At 38.3% G+C, this 15,939-nt stretch overlaps 1 protein-coding gene and 1 long non-coding RNA gene across 3 annotated transcripts in view; one reads left to right on the forward strand and one right to left on the reverse strand.

Annotated features, from left to right (window-relative positions):
* Positions 1-15,939, forward strand: part of LOC105552655 (chromosome unknown open reading frame, human C3orf67) — a 323,025-nt gene that overhangs the window by 87,772 nt on the left and 219,314 nt on the right. The window lies entirely within an intron of this gene.
* The window catches only part of LOC105552654, a 223,044-nt gene that overhangs the window by 57,262 nt on the left and 149,843 nt on the right, over positions 1-15,939 (reverse strand). The window contains exon 2 of the long non-coding RNA XR_001008051.1: positions 12,297-12,507. This is a non-coding gene — a long non-coding RNA (uncharacterized LOC105552654). The remainder of the gene's footprint in view (positions 1-12,296; positions 12,508-15,939) is intronic.

Below are 15,939 nucleotides of genomic sequence, written 5' to 3' on the forward strand. Positions count from 1 at the left end.
AAAAAAAAAAACTAGATATGGTGAGTGTAGTTAGGAGGTTGTTGCAGTCAATCAGGCCAGGGATGGTGGATATTGAAAACAAGAGTAGAGATGAAGAAGAAGGAATAGACTTCAGACATGGGGACTCTCAGAGAAATTTTTCAGTGTTAGTATAAAAAGGGAATAGGAAGAATATTAATAAATAAACCAAAATTGGCCCAGCACAGTGGCTCGCACCTGTAATCCCAACACTTTGGGAGGCCAAGGTGGGAGGATGGCTTGAGCACAAGAGTTCAAGACTAGTCTGGGCAACATAGCAAAACCCTGTCTACAAAAATAAAGTTAAAAAAAATCAACTGGCCATTGTGGTGCACTCCTGTAGTCCCAGTCCCCCAGTCCTAGTGCCTCAGTCCTACTCAGGAGGCTGAGGCTGGAGGATCACTTGAGCCCAGGACGTCAAGGCTGCAGTGGGCTGTGATCATACCACTGCACTCTAAACTGAGTGATGGTGGGAGATCCTGTCCCCCCAGCCCCCCAAAGAAAGTAACCAAAATTTGTTGAGCAATGACACCATGCTAGCAACTTTACCAAGTTCCTTTAACTCTCACAAAACTCCGTAAGTGATCATTTATAAATTAGAAAGCCTCAGAGAAGTTCAGTAATAGCCCACCCAACATCACACCTGTGGTGCTATATCCAAATGCTGTCTGATTCCCAAGCTGGTTTTCTTTTCACTCTTTTTGTTGCTTCTCTGTAGGGATTTTGTTTTAATTCTAATCATTTTTTCCATGGGACTATCCTCATATTGCAGTTTTATCAGGTGAAATGATGAGCAATTCAAGAGTCTCTAAATAACTATAATTTGAAACGTCAAATTACTTCTCAACTGTAAGCTAATTAAATATTGCAAGGCCAGCCCCTCTAAAGTTAAAAATGATTTGACATCTCTTTCCATGTCATTAGGCTATATCTCTCTGCAGTGCGATGATCCTGCTCATTGCATTTCAGAGTTTGCTGGTGTCACCGTGTGGTTTGGTGGGGCTAAGAATAATAATTATTCCTAAATCCTCTGGCAAAAGTTATCAGAAACCAATTCAGAAGCTATACCATCGCCACTAAGTTCACAGTTCAAAAAACAGTGACCACTCAGGGATATTCTGACAAATATAGTGTCACAACAAAGAAATAGGAAGCCAATAATAATTATTGATGATTTACTGCAGAAGTTCTCTTGGGCACTTCAAAAGAAAGGTTTTATCTAAGTAGGAGAAGATTTAATTTTAATAAGTAGGATGGAATGCTATCACCAACTTGTCCTGCCAACTGGAGTCTTCCTTTCCTCCCCAGCCAAATTTATAAGCATTCTTTCCCTTTTCCATTTAAACATTAATGACAGGCAAAGAAATGCTGAGATATAGTTATAAAGTTCAGAAGTAGCCCAACCTAACTCCTGAAATCATGCCTCACACCTATGCATTAGAATTTCTGGATGAAGGGTGAAGAGAGTATATATCAAAGTGGTTTAAATGACAGATGCTAGAGCCAGACTGCCTGGGTTGGAATTCTGGTTCTGATACTCACTAGCCATGTGATCCTGGGTAAGTTACTTAGTATCCTTGTGCCTCAATTTCCTCATCCATAAAATGGGAATAATAAGAGAACATCCCATGGGGTTGCCTGAAGATTAAACAATTTCCATAAAGCATTTTGAATAGCACCTGCCACAGATTAAGCCATATATAGGTGTTTACTGTTGTAATTATTATTGTTGATATTTATAAGTAAGAATTTCTATTTTGGTGTGTTATGGTGATTATTATTAAATTTGGATGATAAAATATTTACCCTATTTTCAATAAGCAAATCTTTGAGTAGAATAAGAATAGGCAGTCTCTTTTATGCCTTCCCATTAGAGTGTTTTGCTCTGATTTTGTTGTGTAAATCTTTCAAATAGAAAAGATATAAAACTGAACCATAAGTTCTAAAACTGCCATCTAAATTGAGTATAGTTTTTGTGCTTTTAAAAAAAACGTATTTTCTTTGTTAAATTGGAAACAATTTAGTGCACCCACATTCCTTCTGGTTTAAGTAATCTATAGAATTAAAATGACAAAAAAGTTGGATTAACCAGATTTATGATTCGCAAAGGAGCATTGCAAACAGCTTCCCTGTAACAGGTGTAGCTATTTTAATAGATGTACCAGACTGTCCCATAAAACCCACCCAGTTGCCACACCACTTCACAGATGGCCACTTAAACAATTTAATATCACTAAAATGGTTCTGGCAAAGAATTCTTTAAAACAAACTGTAATGATTTATCATTTTGACCTGTCTCAAGTACCATCATTATCCTAATGGCCCATGATCGGAATATTTTTCTTCAAATGCTTTCCCCCTACTTTGGCTCTCCTTTTTCTGTTCAGATCCTCTTCATCTGCATATACTTAATACCACTAATCAGGCTTTTCATTTATATCATCCAACCCATGCTTAATTTCCTTGTCTTACTCTTTTCGCTTTGATTTGAGAAACATCCTGTCTTCTAATCCCCTCCTTTGTGAGTTGATTCTAAAAACTTTTAAGGTAACTTCTTCAAGTTTGGAGGGCTACTTGATGTTGGGAGGCAGACAACTCAGACAGAGGCATTAAGAGCTATCAGGCTCAGTAGTGAGAAGCCTATGGCATTGAATTTAAGAAGGGATATATACATTTAGGAGGTCCTTACATTACACTGACAATGCATCAGGCTTTCAACTATGGTAATGATAGGGTGGGTAACTGTATCACTAAGGCACCATACTTCCTCAGTGATGTCCGAGGCAAACAGTGCTAATCGATCATGGCAACCTTGCCGTCCCTCTTAACAGAGCACTCCAGACAGTCACTACCAATCATTTGACATTGGAACTTAAGATGAAGCCTATTTGCTGTCCAGGATATGATTTTTACAAAAGACATAAAGTTTCCTTCAAATGGATTTTTCTTATATGGATTCTCCATAAAAAAAAAAAAAGAAAAAAAAGAAAAGCAAGGACAAAACATTAAATCTCAACTTTGTGAAGGCAGTTCTTTAGGGAGCAAATATAATATGGTTCAGAAGATGAGGCATTTCAAGCAATCCTTTGGCAAGTGCTAGATTCAGCCAGTCCATAGTTGAATTTTGACAAGCGCCTAAAGTGCTGAAACTCAGTGCTGTTGCTTAAGGTAGGATCAATATACTTTAGATACCAGACTGGAAGCAGAGTTGACATTCTCTTATAGAAGTTCAGAGCCTGAATTTCATTCTTGTCACACTGAAGGCCATCTTCTTTTTGTGGAAAGCTGGATTAACAAAGGTAACTCATTCCTCAGTATTAGAATAAATACTTTGTTGTAACCTCAAAGTTCTGGAATATGAATAAAATTTAGTAACAACTAACACATAATGAACACAAATACCTTATTCAGACTATACTAAGCACTTTACATACATTATTGCATTCAATCCTTATAGCAATTCTACAAGATAGAGACTACTTTTATTCCTAGATTAAAGGTGAGGAAATTGAGAAGAAGGAGCCCTAACTTGCCCAAAGTACTATAGGCTAATGGGTGGAAGAACCATGGTTTGTGCCCGGGCAGTCTGACTACAAAGCCTGTTGTTAGCTTAACTTCCACTCTGTCCTTCCTCTTTCACTTGGAGGCCAGGTTTTGTGATTCTCCTTACTTGACAGAACGTATCATCTAGTCATGACCTTGGCTGCAAAGAATCAAGCCCTCTGGTCATGTGGGATCTTCCCGGGACCTTTGTGGAAAGTAACTTAGCTGTAGCCCTGGAGTTAAGGTATCTGGTAAATCACAGCATCACCACCACCACTGGGATAGTACAGAACCAGGTTAAGGTGAGGCTTGAAGAATATAGCAAGAATGTGTCAGGACCTGGGATTAGAGTGGATATTGCTGAGTTTAGCCGAGAAGAGGCAGAAACTGATGAAAACTAAAAGCCAGAGGAGTGCTTCTCTAATGAAGTCAGCCATGTTTCTCATGTGCTCCTTGAACTGTCTGCATTAGAAATGGTAGGAAGCCCCAAGTCCAGAAATATCTCCCCCATATTGCTTTGTTTTAATGAATAGAATAAGACTTTTTTTTTTTTCTTTTTTGTTGGCGGGGAGACAGTCTCTCTCTTTCACCCAGGCTGGAGTGCAGTGGAGTGGTCTTGGCCCACTGCAACCTCCACCTCCCAGGTTCAAGCAATTCTCATCCCTCAGCCTCCAGAGCAGCTGGGATTACAGACGTGTACCACCAAGCCTGGCTAATTTTTGTATTTTTAGCAGAGAGAGGGTTTCACCATGCTGATCAGAATGGTCTCGAACTCCTAGCATCAAGTGATCTGCCCACCTTGGCCTCCCAAAGTGCTGGGACTACAGTTGTGAGCCCCTGCACCTGGCCGGAATAAAACTTTTCTTGAGTAACACTCATACTTTGAGGGAGCTGTCAACTATGAGGCAGTTAGGTTGCTTTTAGTGGAGATTTGCAACCTTGAGAAAATATAGACAAGAAAAAGCCTTTGGCTCTCTTGAAGCTTAGAAAGAAGATGAGAAGTATGAAGGTCAGGGATAGGATACTATTAGAAGGCAGGGGAGTGGGGAAGCCAGTGGTGGCAAAAGAACTGGGAAGAACCTGGAAGAAGGATAGGAAGGAAGGTAAATGGTAGGGTCCTAATGAAGCTGCCTCATGCTTCACCGCATTTTTTTCTCTCTTCTTGCTCTACCCAGGAACAGAGAGCTTTGCAGGCCTTGGCACTCACTAGCCTACTTCCGAATCCTCTCCTCTTCAGTTCCATTCATTCTAGGGAGGAACCACCTCATGCCTTTCCCCACTCAGTTCCTGAGAGGAAGGGGCTGGGCTTTCCCCAGGCAAAATTGTACTTTGGTGACAGGTTCCTCTCCTCTTCTTGCATCCTCCTTCCCACACTTCTTTCAGGTCCTTATGCAGAGTTCTGACCTTGGTACCAGGGTGGAGTGGGGAGAGACAAACACTGGAGGTGTGAGGCTGCTCCTGCTTGCCCGCGGGAGCTGGGTTTATATTGTCTTCTTCAGTTTTCAAATTTCCTGACTCCTTTCCTTCCACTTTTAAAAAAAAATTTTTTACTTTGCCACCCTAAATATCTGACAAGAAGTTATAAAACTTTTACCAGAGAATAGGCCATGTCCAGAATTCTTATATCCCCAATGTCTTGCCAGTGGTATGTAAACCCTCAATAAGTGTTAATTTTCAGGGAGCACTGCTTGTGAGATACAGGATACCAGACAAGGCCCATATTTGCCTGTCAGATATGCCAGCAACACATGCACTATAGCTTCCGGGCTACAGTCAGGGCTTACCTCAGTGTTTTCTAAAATGTCAGAAGTTGCTCTGTGTTTCATGATTAGGTTGCTCATGAAAAATATTTGCTTTAGCTGTTTAATTTACATCCTTTAATTCTGACTGTGAGCCTTCGCACATCCACACGTGACTTCCTACCTGAGAAAGGCTAATCATTTGGTTATTTTGGTTCCATTTAAGTAATTTAGTTGGGCAAGGGAACAGATCCTAAAGAGGCTAGCCTCCTGTTTTTACAGTAACTTGGCAAATTAGGTTTTAGCCTCATTTAACAGAAGAAGAAACTACAGTAATTCCTCACCTAACATCATCATTAGGTTCTTAGAAATTGAGACTTTAAGCAAATCTACGTATAACAGAACCAACTTCACCATAAGCTAATTGATACAAACAGTACTTACATTCTATTCTGGTCACAAAACATCACCAGGCTTCTAAATAAAGACCCCAAACACTTGTACTATTAATCACTTCTAATATTGAAGTATATGTGAGCTACACATTTAAGAAAGATCAATTAAAGCAATTAAGGCAAGTATTTCCCCAAATATTTTAGTTCAGGGTTGTGGGTGGCCAGAGCTTGTCCCAGCAGCACAGGGCACAAGGCAGGAACCCATCTTGACAGGACACCATTCCATCACAGGACGCATTCATTCACACACACCCTACTCACTGCAGCTGGGCCATGTAGACCTGCTAGTGAACCTGATATGCACGTCTTTGGGATGTGGGAGGAAACCAGAGTGCCCAGAGAAAACTCATGCAGACATGGGGAGAATGTATGGACTTCACACAGACAGGGGCCCCAGCTGGGAATCTGGTTTTTTCCCTCGTCAGCACTATGAGGAAATGATGTTAAATGAAAAGGTGTTATTAGAGGACCTCTTGTGATGCTTTGACAATGACTTACTCAAGTTTTGCAAATTGTGTAAGTGGCAGAGACAGAATTTAAAGCCAATTCCACCTGCCTCCGTGGCCTTTGCTCACCCCAGGCACTCTTTCAGGACACAGGTGATGGCAAAAATGGTCATCAAAACATGTACAGCTTTCCTCAGCTGGTGCTGCTGCCCTTTCTTATTTAGCAAGAACCATCATGTCGTCAGGCCTGCTCCAGCCACCCAGTGTCTTGGCAACAATCATTTTCATTCACCTTTTAGCCCTCCAGTATTCCTTGATCCTCCTCTGCTATTTCCTCACCTACCTTTACTTTCACTTTTGCCTCCTTCCAGAATTAGGATATTTCCTGGCATTTCCACTCCTGCCTTCACTGAAGATTAACTTTAATCTCTGTTAACAGCTTAGATGTGAAGGTGTACCTTGTTGAATAGGTCTTAAGTTGAGATCAATCATTATAAATGCAGCTGCCTTTAAAAATAATGTGGTGTATAAGTGAAGTCAAAGGTTGCTTCTTACAGACTGTTTCTGCAAAAGCAAATAGACCCCTGCCATTCATAATGAAAGTTAAAATGCTTTGAGGTTTAGCATTACCTGATGCCCCTCTTTCACAGGAGATAAGAGAAGCACTTCGGTGTTTAAATATACAGTCATGTGAAAGTGTTGTCACCACTGTAGAATGTGTTTTGCAGTTACCATCTCATCACATATAAAAAATGGTATGTACAGCCAAATATTCCTATACTCAAAGCTACTCCCTGTTCCTTAGTTCACTTTCTTCAATTAAAAAAAGAGGAAAAAAGATTTGAACATGACTCATATTTTAGTACCAAGAGTATTACATACCAAAACAGGTGATTTTATGCTATAGAAAAAGCAGTAAAAGAAATGAGCATAACCTTGCTTTTAAATGATGCAGTTATTCTCTTTTAGACCATTGGCACCATAATAGACATTCTCCTTTTAAGTAAACATGGAATGGAGCATTTATCAATGCAGATTTTTACTTTACATAAAGACTTTTAATTTTTTTCTTAGCTAAGATTATGCTGTATAGAAAAATAAAGAGTAAGTGCATTTTCTTCAGTGCTGCCTCAGTTTAGAATTCATGGATATATTTCTATAAATTCTTTGTCTCTAGACATAGTCTTGTGATTTTGCTATGTAATTTGGCCAACATTTATTCAGTTACTATTTATTGAACACCTACTGTGAGGCAGGCATTTGCTAGACAGATTGTTGCTGCCCTCATATTCTGGAGGAGAAGACAGAAAAGCAAGCAAATAAAATAGTTACAAATTTTGGTAAGTACTCCGAAAAAAACAGGCAAAGGACTTACCAAGGAGGTACCTACTTAGATAAGGTGATAAGAATATTTAATTTAAGATTTGAAGGAGAATGAAGAACTAGTCATGTGAAGAGTAGAAAGCATAGTGTACCTGCTGAAAAAAAAAGCTTGTGCAAATCCTTGTGATAAGGACACACCAAGTGTGAAACTGGCGAGAGTCAGACTGGCACGTATGCTGATTAATCTCCCTGCCAACTACTGGATAAAGAAACTGTGTTTGCTGAACTCCTACTAACCTCAGTAGGAAAGGAACCAGGTTCAAGAGGCCGAAAAAGAGACCCAGAGCCAGCAAAGGAGACATTGGGTTTTATTCCATGCTTCCATACAGAGGAGAGTGTCCAGTGGTGGTAGGGTGGACAGGAGAACTGCCTAGCATACAGAAACAGTCTAGTGGTGGTGGACTGGACAAGATATCTGCCTTACTACAGTTCAGTGGTGGCAGGCTGGACAACATATTCACCTGGCCCAGTAGCAGTGGGCTGGGCAAGAGAACCATGACCACTTGCAAATGGCATGGAATTTATGGAGCATTTTCACTTACCACCCTCCCCCTAACAACCTCCACCTGGAAACTTTCATTTAACCCAGAATTCAAGACCCCAATCCCCTGTACAGCCCATGTTCCATGGGATGGGCCAGGGGCATTTAAATGTTTATCATAGATAAGGAATGAATCTTTAGGTTGGCCATTCCAGGATTCCCTAGCTCTGAACACATATTCAGGTGCATCTGCCATACAGTGTCATTCTAAGGGTTTGCTTAAATTATACTATCAGGTGCGCTTATCCTACAATGTGGTATATATAACATATATACCATGAAATACTATATACCCATAAAAAAGAACAAAACCATGTTCTTTACAAGCAACATGGATGCAGCTGGGGGCCATTATCCTCAGTGAATTAACACCAGAACAGAAAACCAAATACCACATATTCTCATTTAAAGTGGGAGCTAAACATTGAGTACACACAGACGCAAAGAGGGGAACAAAAGACACTGAGGACTACTAGTAGGGGGAAGGTGGGAGGAGGGCAAGGGTTGAAAAACTACCTGTTAGGTAGGTACTGTGCTCACTACCTAGGTGACGAGATCATTTGTACACCAAACCTCTGACACGCAACTCACCCGTATAACAAACTTTTACATGTAGCCCCAAAACAAAAGAAAAAGCCTCCCTTCCACTCCTCTAGATCTGTTCCCCGCCATTCTCTCACTTACTCTGTGTCCTTGGAGGTAGCCCACTCCTGTCTTCCTACGTCATACCGTATGAATCACCCAGACTCCCTTGACCTGAGGCTTCAGATTTCCTCAAGCCTCCCAGACAATGAGAAGTACCAGCAGGAGATCAGAAGACAGGACAAGAGAGAAGCCACGCTATTCCTTCCTTCTTTTTCTGCTTTGGACTTCCTATTGATGACCCTTTCTATAAGGATCCAATTGCTCTGGCTCTGGTTCTTTCCCTTGCCCCTTTAGACCTAGGAATGGTAAAGGTGCCTAACCATCCCTCCTTTGTTTCCTCAACCCTGCCCACACCTGTGTAAGGAATTGTTTCATGATAGTCTCTTCATTTTAACTATGTGGGATGAATTCTTTTTCCTGACTGTAGAGAATGACACCTGGTGAGTGAGGCAGGATAATTTCTAGTCCTTTTTAGCTAGGAATTTAGATTCCATTCTCAGAGCAGTGTGAGGCCAATGAAATATGGTGAGATAATCTGATCCCCATGTCAGATGGTCATCCTGGCTGCTCTTGAGGGTATTGACTAGAGGAATAAGAATGGAAGCAGGGAGACCAGCTGGAAGGCTGTGAAGCCAGGAAGTGTGTGGTGCCTGGGCAGGAGCGACAGTATAGGAGATAGAGAAATGAGTGGATTCAACATGTAACTGATAGACTTTTGGCACAGAAATGTGAGTCAAGAACGACTTAAGTTAATGACTTAAGTTAATGAGTTACCAACACCACCTCGCCATTGGGAGGTGGTGTTGGTAAGGAATTAAGGATTCTTTATCTTTGATGGATTTCATTTGAAATATCTGTGACATATCCTGCAAGAAATTCAATTAAGCAGTTTGGAGTTCAAGGAATGAGTTAGGGCTGGATATCTAGACTGAGTTATGAACATATAAAAAACATTTAAAAATTGGGTGAGAATGGACATGATCCCCAAGGAAAAGAATTTTTTAAAAAAATGAGAAGAGAGCCTGGGAGCTGCTAACATTTAATCGTCCCTAGAAACGATTTGAATGCACATTTTAGTTCATCCCCAAAGATTGTTTAAATAATATGTAAATCCAGTTTTAGAGAAAAGGAAAATGAAAATAAGGGATGCTTCAGAAATCAAATGTGAAAATGCTGTGTACTATGTTATACTTCTCCCCATAAAATGAACTTGATATCTAATTGAACATGCTTTTTAAAAGGCTAATTTATAGACTGTTCCTTTTAGCAATACTGCCTTACTTATGCTTTGAACATTGGCACAAATATAGCTCATGTAAACACTTTAGCTTTGTGCTGGAAACTTACAAATTGATTATAGAACTGAATGAGTTAATTTACCTCCTCATTGCAAGCTCTTATTTTGAACCAACAGGATTATGCCCAGGTGGTGAGTTCTGCATATTGTCTAACTTAATTGGGAAATGTGTTTACGTTGATAAGCTTCCAGCCTAATTCAAATTAGAAGGAAAGCTTTCTAATTTCACCTTTCATTTACTAGAATTTTATAAGATAAAAGAATGTTTAAAAATGGCACCAGTGTATTTTCACTAATGCAATCCATAATAACCAAAACAATCATTAAACCCTGCCATAAGACATTTCTTGGTGTTTTTCTTTAGGTCTTCTACAAATGATCATCCTCTGACTCCAAGGACCTATAGATTTTATTATACGGCCTTCCAGCTTTTATATTATAGCATTGAACTGTCATCTGTAGCATGCATTAGAATGTTATTGACAAAATGTCCACTCATATTGAACTAAGTACTCAATAAACCACTATAAGTAAATTGTTGTGCTCTAACCTCGAAGGATAGTCTATTGATTCCCCTCATGGGTATGAGCCTAGCAGAACGCCCCTATCTGCAATTCCTTTGTGCTACGTATGTTGTGTAATGTCTTTTTTGGGATCCCAGATCATAAAGGAACATTTTTACGTTATTTATTAAAACCAAATATTGTTTTTTGCATGTTTATTTTATTTCAAATAAATAGTTAACCACTAATCATTGCTTTTTTCTTATGCTGTAAGACTCTGCCATTTTAAAATTGCATACATAATTAAAGTAATCCACACCTATAAGAAAGTTTGGAGTCATTTTCCAAAGGTAATTGCTTTTAGCAGGTTTTTTTATGAGTACCTCTAGAGCTTAATTGAGTGTGTGTGTGTGTGTGTGTGTGTGTATGTATGTGTGCATGTATATGATATTACAGTCCTTTTTCCCACAAGTGGAATCATACCATTAACACTTTTTGACAGTTGGTTTGGTAGTGACAGTGGGGCTTTCTCTGTTACCTATCTTGAGACGATTTCCATACTACTAAATCTGTCTCACTCCTTTTAATAGCTGCTATATATACCATTGCATGACTAGAGCATCACCTATTTATCTAGATCCTTATGGTGGACCTCTAAGTTTTCCCTCTGTTTTGCTATTAGTGTTACCTTGAATATCCGTGTGTGTATCTTTGTGTACCTGTGAAATGTCCTCTATTCAACTATGTGTGAGATTTTCGTGTAAAAATGAAAAAGAGAATGTATATATTGCCTAAGGAGTAAAAATATTCTGCAATTATGGTGATACATTCTGGAGAGCAGAGGTGAGGGAGGATAGAAAGATCTCAAGAATGAATGTTGGAGATATTTTAAAACATTTGACATATTTTCTCCTTGTTGGATACTGTCAAATTTTTATTGGTGGGAAATTTATTTTAAACTTTAAAAAACAGTTTTCAAGACTATAAATAATTGGTAATATCTTATAATCATAGTTTGTGTTGATAATTGAGAATCCTTAACTGATTTGTGATTTGTGAAAAACGTACTTTCAGTGCCAAATATCTTCTTTATTGTAAGCTTCGGAAAGTCATCATTTGTGATGGTACTGTTGGGCTCAACAGAATAGTCAATTAACTGGAACAAGCAATGTCCTACATCTATGTATTAACAAAAGGTTACAGTGCTTGATATCTCCTCAAATGAAGGGTAAATCTGTTGTCAATTTATGGCAAAATGTATGCTTAGGAGGTTAGGAGAGTGGGTGGTGTTACAGATTCATAATTTGAATTTTCCCTTTTATGCTAGAGATGGTTATTTTTTAAATAGGCAGCTTACACCCAAACAGTAACTTATCTAAGGAAGGCAAATGTTACTTGAAAATAGATGATCTTAAAGAAAGGGAAAGAGAAAAACACAATAAGTTAGAGCTGACAAAGCAGTTAGAAGCATACACCTGAAAGAGTAATACCCTGCATTTATAAATCAGTTTCTAAGTATTTTTATGATCATTTTCTCAGTACAATGGAAGGACAGATGTTATTATTCCCAATTTAAAGGGGAGGAAGTTGAAACTCCAAGAGGTTGACTCCTGTTCCTATAACCTTTTTCTTTAAGACTAATGATATGAAAATTACTGTATTGGTTTCTGAGGGCTGCCATAACAAGTAACCACAAACTGGATAGCTTAAAACAATGTATATTTACTGTTTCTGGAAGCTGAAAGTTCAAAATCAAGGTTTTGGCAGGATTGTTTCCTTCTGGAGGCACTGGGGGAGAATCTGTACCATCCCTCTTTCCTAGTCTCTGGCAATTGCCAGCAATCTTTGGGATTCCTTTGTTTGTAGGTGTATCACTCCAATCTCTGCTTTCATTGTTGCACAGCATCCTCTCCCTGTGTCTTTGTTTAAATTTCCCTCTATTTATGAAGACACCAGTAATTGGATTTAAGCCCACTCTAATCCATTCTGACTTCATGTTAATTTGATTACATCTACAAATACCTTAGTCACAAATAAGGCCACAATCACAGGTACCAGGGGTTAGGACTTGAACATATCTTTTTGGGGGACACAGTTCAACCCACAGTGACTAACATTTCAGGATCAAGAATATCACCAAGAAACTTGTGTGTTTTATAGTAATGAAATAAAAATAGTAGTTCTCATTTTATCTATACCTTTCTTCTAAAATTCCATTTACCTGAAGTCTCATCATCAATAAGTGACTGAACTAGTAATAGCTTTTTTTAATTCAGTTATAATTCACATATCATAAAATTTATCCTTTTAAAGTGGATGATTCTGTCATTTTTAGTATAATTCACAGTTATGAAACAATCACCACTATGTAATTTTTTAATGTTTTCATCACCCTGAAAAGTACTTGTACCCATTGGCAGGTACTCTCCACTCCCTGCTACCCTTAGCCCTTTTCCTGTCTCTCTAGATTTGACTCTTTCAAATACTTCATATAAGTGGAACCATACTATATGTGGTCTTTTGTGTCTGATTTCTTTCACTTATAATGTTTACAAGGTTTATTCATATTGTAGAGTGGAATAGATAAGAATAAGAACTATTATTTCCATTCTATTACTATGAAACACACAACATGGATATCAGTGATTCTTTCCTTTTTAGGTCTGAAGAATAATACATTGTATGGATATAACATATTTTATTAGTTAACTTATCAGTTGATGGACATTTGGGTTGTTGCCATTTTGGCTATTACTAATAATGCTGCTATGAACAATTCATATGCCAGTTTGTGTGTGGACATATGTTTTCAGTCCTCTTGGAGCTCACCTACGAGTGAAATTGCCGGGTCATATGGAACTTTACATATTTGAAACTGTTTCCAATGAGGCTGTATCGTTTAATATTCCCATCAGCAATCATGAGGATTCTAATTTCTCCACATCCTCATTGAGACATATTATTATTAGTCTTTTTTTTATTATACCCATCCCAGTGCGTGCGAAATGGTATCTCATGGTTTTGATTTACATTTCGCTGTTGATTAATAATGTTGAGCATCTTTCCATTTGCTTATTGGCCATTTGTACACCTTCTTGAAGAAATTTCTATTTAAATTTTTTGCCCATACTAAGCAAAAAGAACAAAGCTGGAGGCATCACGTTACCTGACATCAAACTATACTACAGGGCTACAGTAACCAAAACAGCATGGTACTGGTACAAAAACAGGCACATAGACCAATGGAGGAGAACAGAGAGCCTAGAAATAAAGCCACACATCTACAGCCATCTGATCTTGAAAAAAGCTGACAAAATCAAGGAATGGGGAAAAGACTTCCTATCCAATAAATGGTGCTGGAATAACTAGTTAGCCATTTGGAACAGGTTGAAGCTGAACCCCTTCCTTACACCATATACAAAAGCCAACTCAAAATGGATTAAACACTTAAATATGAATCCCAAAACTAAAAACCCTGAAAGACAACCTAGGCAATATTATCCTGGATATAGGAACAGGCTAAGATTTCATGACAGAGATGCCAAAAGCAATTGCAACAGAAGCAAAAATTGACAGTGGAATCTAATTAACCTTAAGAGCTTCTGCACAGTAAAAGAAACTATCAGCAGGGTGAACAGACAACCTACAGAATGGGAAAAAATATTTACAAACAATGCATCTGACAAAGGTCTAATACACAGACTATATAAGGAACTTAAACAAATTTACAAGAGAAAAGCAACCCCATTAAAATATGGGCAAAGGACATGAAGAGACACATCTCAAAGAAGACATACATGTAGCCAACAAACATATAAAAAAAAAGCTCAATATCAACTGATTCTTAGAGAAATGCAGATGAAAACCACAATAAGATACCTTCTCACACCAATCAGAATGGCTATTATTAAAAAGTAAAAAACATAACATGCTGGCAAGGTTGTGGAGAAAAGGGCACATTTATACACTGTTGATGGGAGTGTAAATTAGTTCAACCATTGTGGAAAGCAGTATGGTGATTCCTCAAAGAGCTAAAAGCAGAACTACCATTCGACCCAGCAATTCCATTTCTGTGTATATACCCAAAGGAATACAAATCATCCTACCATAAAGGCACATGCACGTGAATGTTCATTGCAGCACTATTCACAATAGCAAAGACACGAAATCAACCTAAATGCCCATCAGTGACTGACTGGATGAAGAAAATGTGGTACATATACCACATGGAATACTATGCAGCCATAAAAAAGAACAAGATCATGTCTTTTGCAGGAACATGGATGGAGCTGGTGGCTGTTGTCCTTAGCAGACTATCACAGGAACAGAAAACCAAATGCCGCATGTTCTCACTTATAAGTGGGAGCTAAATGATAAGAACTTATGAACACAAAGAAGGAAACAACAGACACTGGGGTCTCCTTGATGGTGGAGGGTGGGAGGAGCAGAAAGGATAACTATTGGGTACTGGGCTTAACACCTGGGTGATGAAATAATCTGTACAACAAACCCCCATAACATGAGTTTACCTGTGTAACAAACCTTCACGTGTACCCCTAAACCTAAAATAGAAGTTCAAAAATTAAAAATAAATTATTTGCCCATTTTTAATTGGATTAGTTATCTTTTTATTGTTGATTCATATGAGTTTTTAAATCTATTCTATGTACTATACCCTTATCAGATATATGATTTATAAAAATTTCCTCCCATTCTGTAGGTTGTCTTCTTGCTTTCTTGATAGCATCCTTTGAGGACAAAAGTTTTTAATTTTTATGAAGTCTAGTTTATTTTTTCTTTTATTGCTTGTGCTTTGGCCATGATATCTAAGAAACTATTACCTATTCCAATGGCATGAAGATTTTCACTTATTTTATTCTAAGAGATGTATAGTTTTAGCTCTTACATTTAGGCCTTCAATCCATTTTGAGTTAATTTTTGTATATGATGTGAGATGGGGATCAAATTTTTTTTCTTTTGCATGTGAATATTCAGTTGTTGCGGTAGCATTGTAAAAAGACTATTCTTTCCCCCATTAAATTGTCCTGGCGCCCTTGTCAGAACTCAATTATCTGTAGTTTTATTTCTAAATGTAGTTTTATTTCTAAACTTTCTATTTTTTTCCACTGATTTATATGCTTGTTGTTATGCTGATAGCACACTATCATGTTTACTATAGCTTTGTGTTAAGTTTTAAATCGGGAAATGGGAGTCCTCCAACTTTCTTCATGCTTTTCCAGATTGCTGTGAGTCCTTTGCATTTCCATATGAATTTTAGAATCAGCTTGTCAGTTTCTTGAAGAAGTCAGCTCAGATTCTGATAGGGATGGATTAAATCTGTAGATCATTTGTGGAGTGGGGGGTATTGT

Source organism: Mandrillus leucophaeus, unplaced genomic scaffold, assembly GCF_000951045.1.
Source record: "Mandrillus leucophaeus isolate KB7577 unplaced genomic scaffold, Mleu.le_1.0 Scaffold57, whole genome shotgun sequence".
NCBI classification, from domain to species: domain Eukaryota; kingdom Metazoa; phylum Chordata; class Mammalia; order Primates; family Cercopithecidae; genus Mandrillus; species Mandrillus leucophaeus.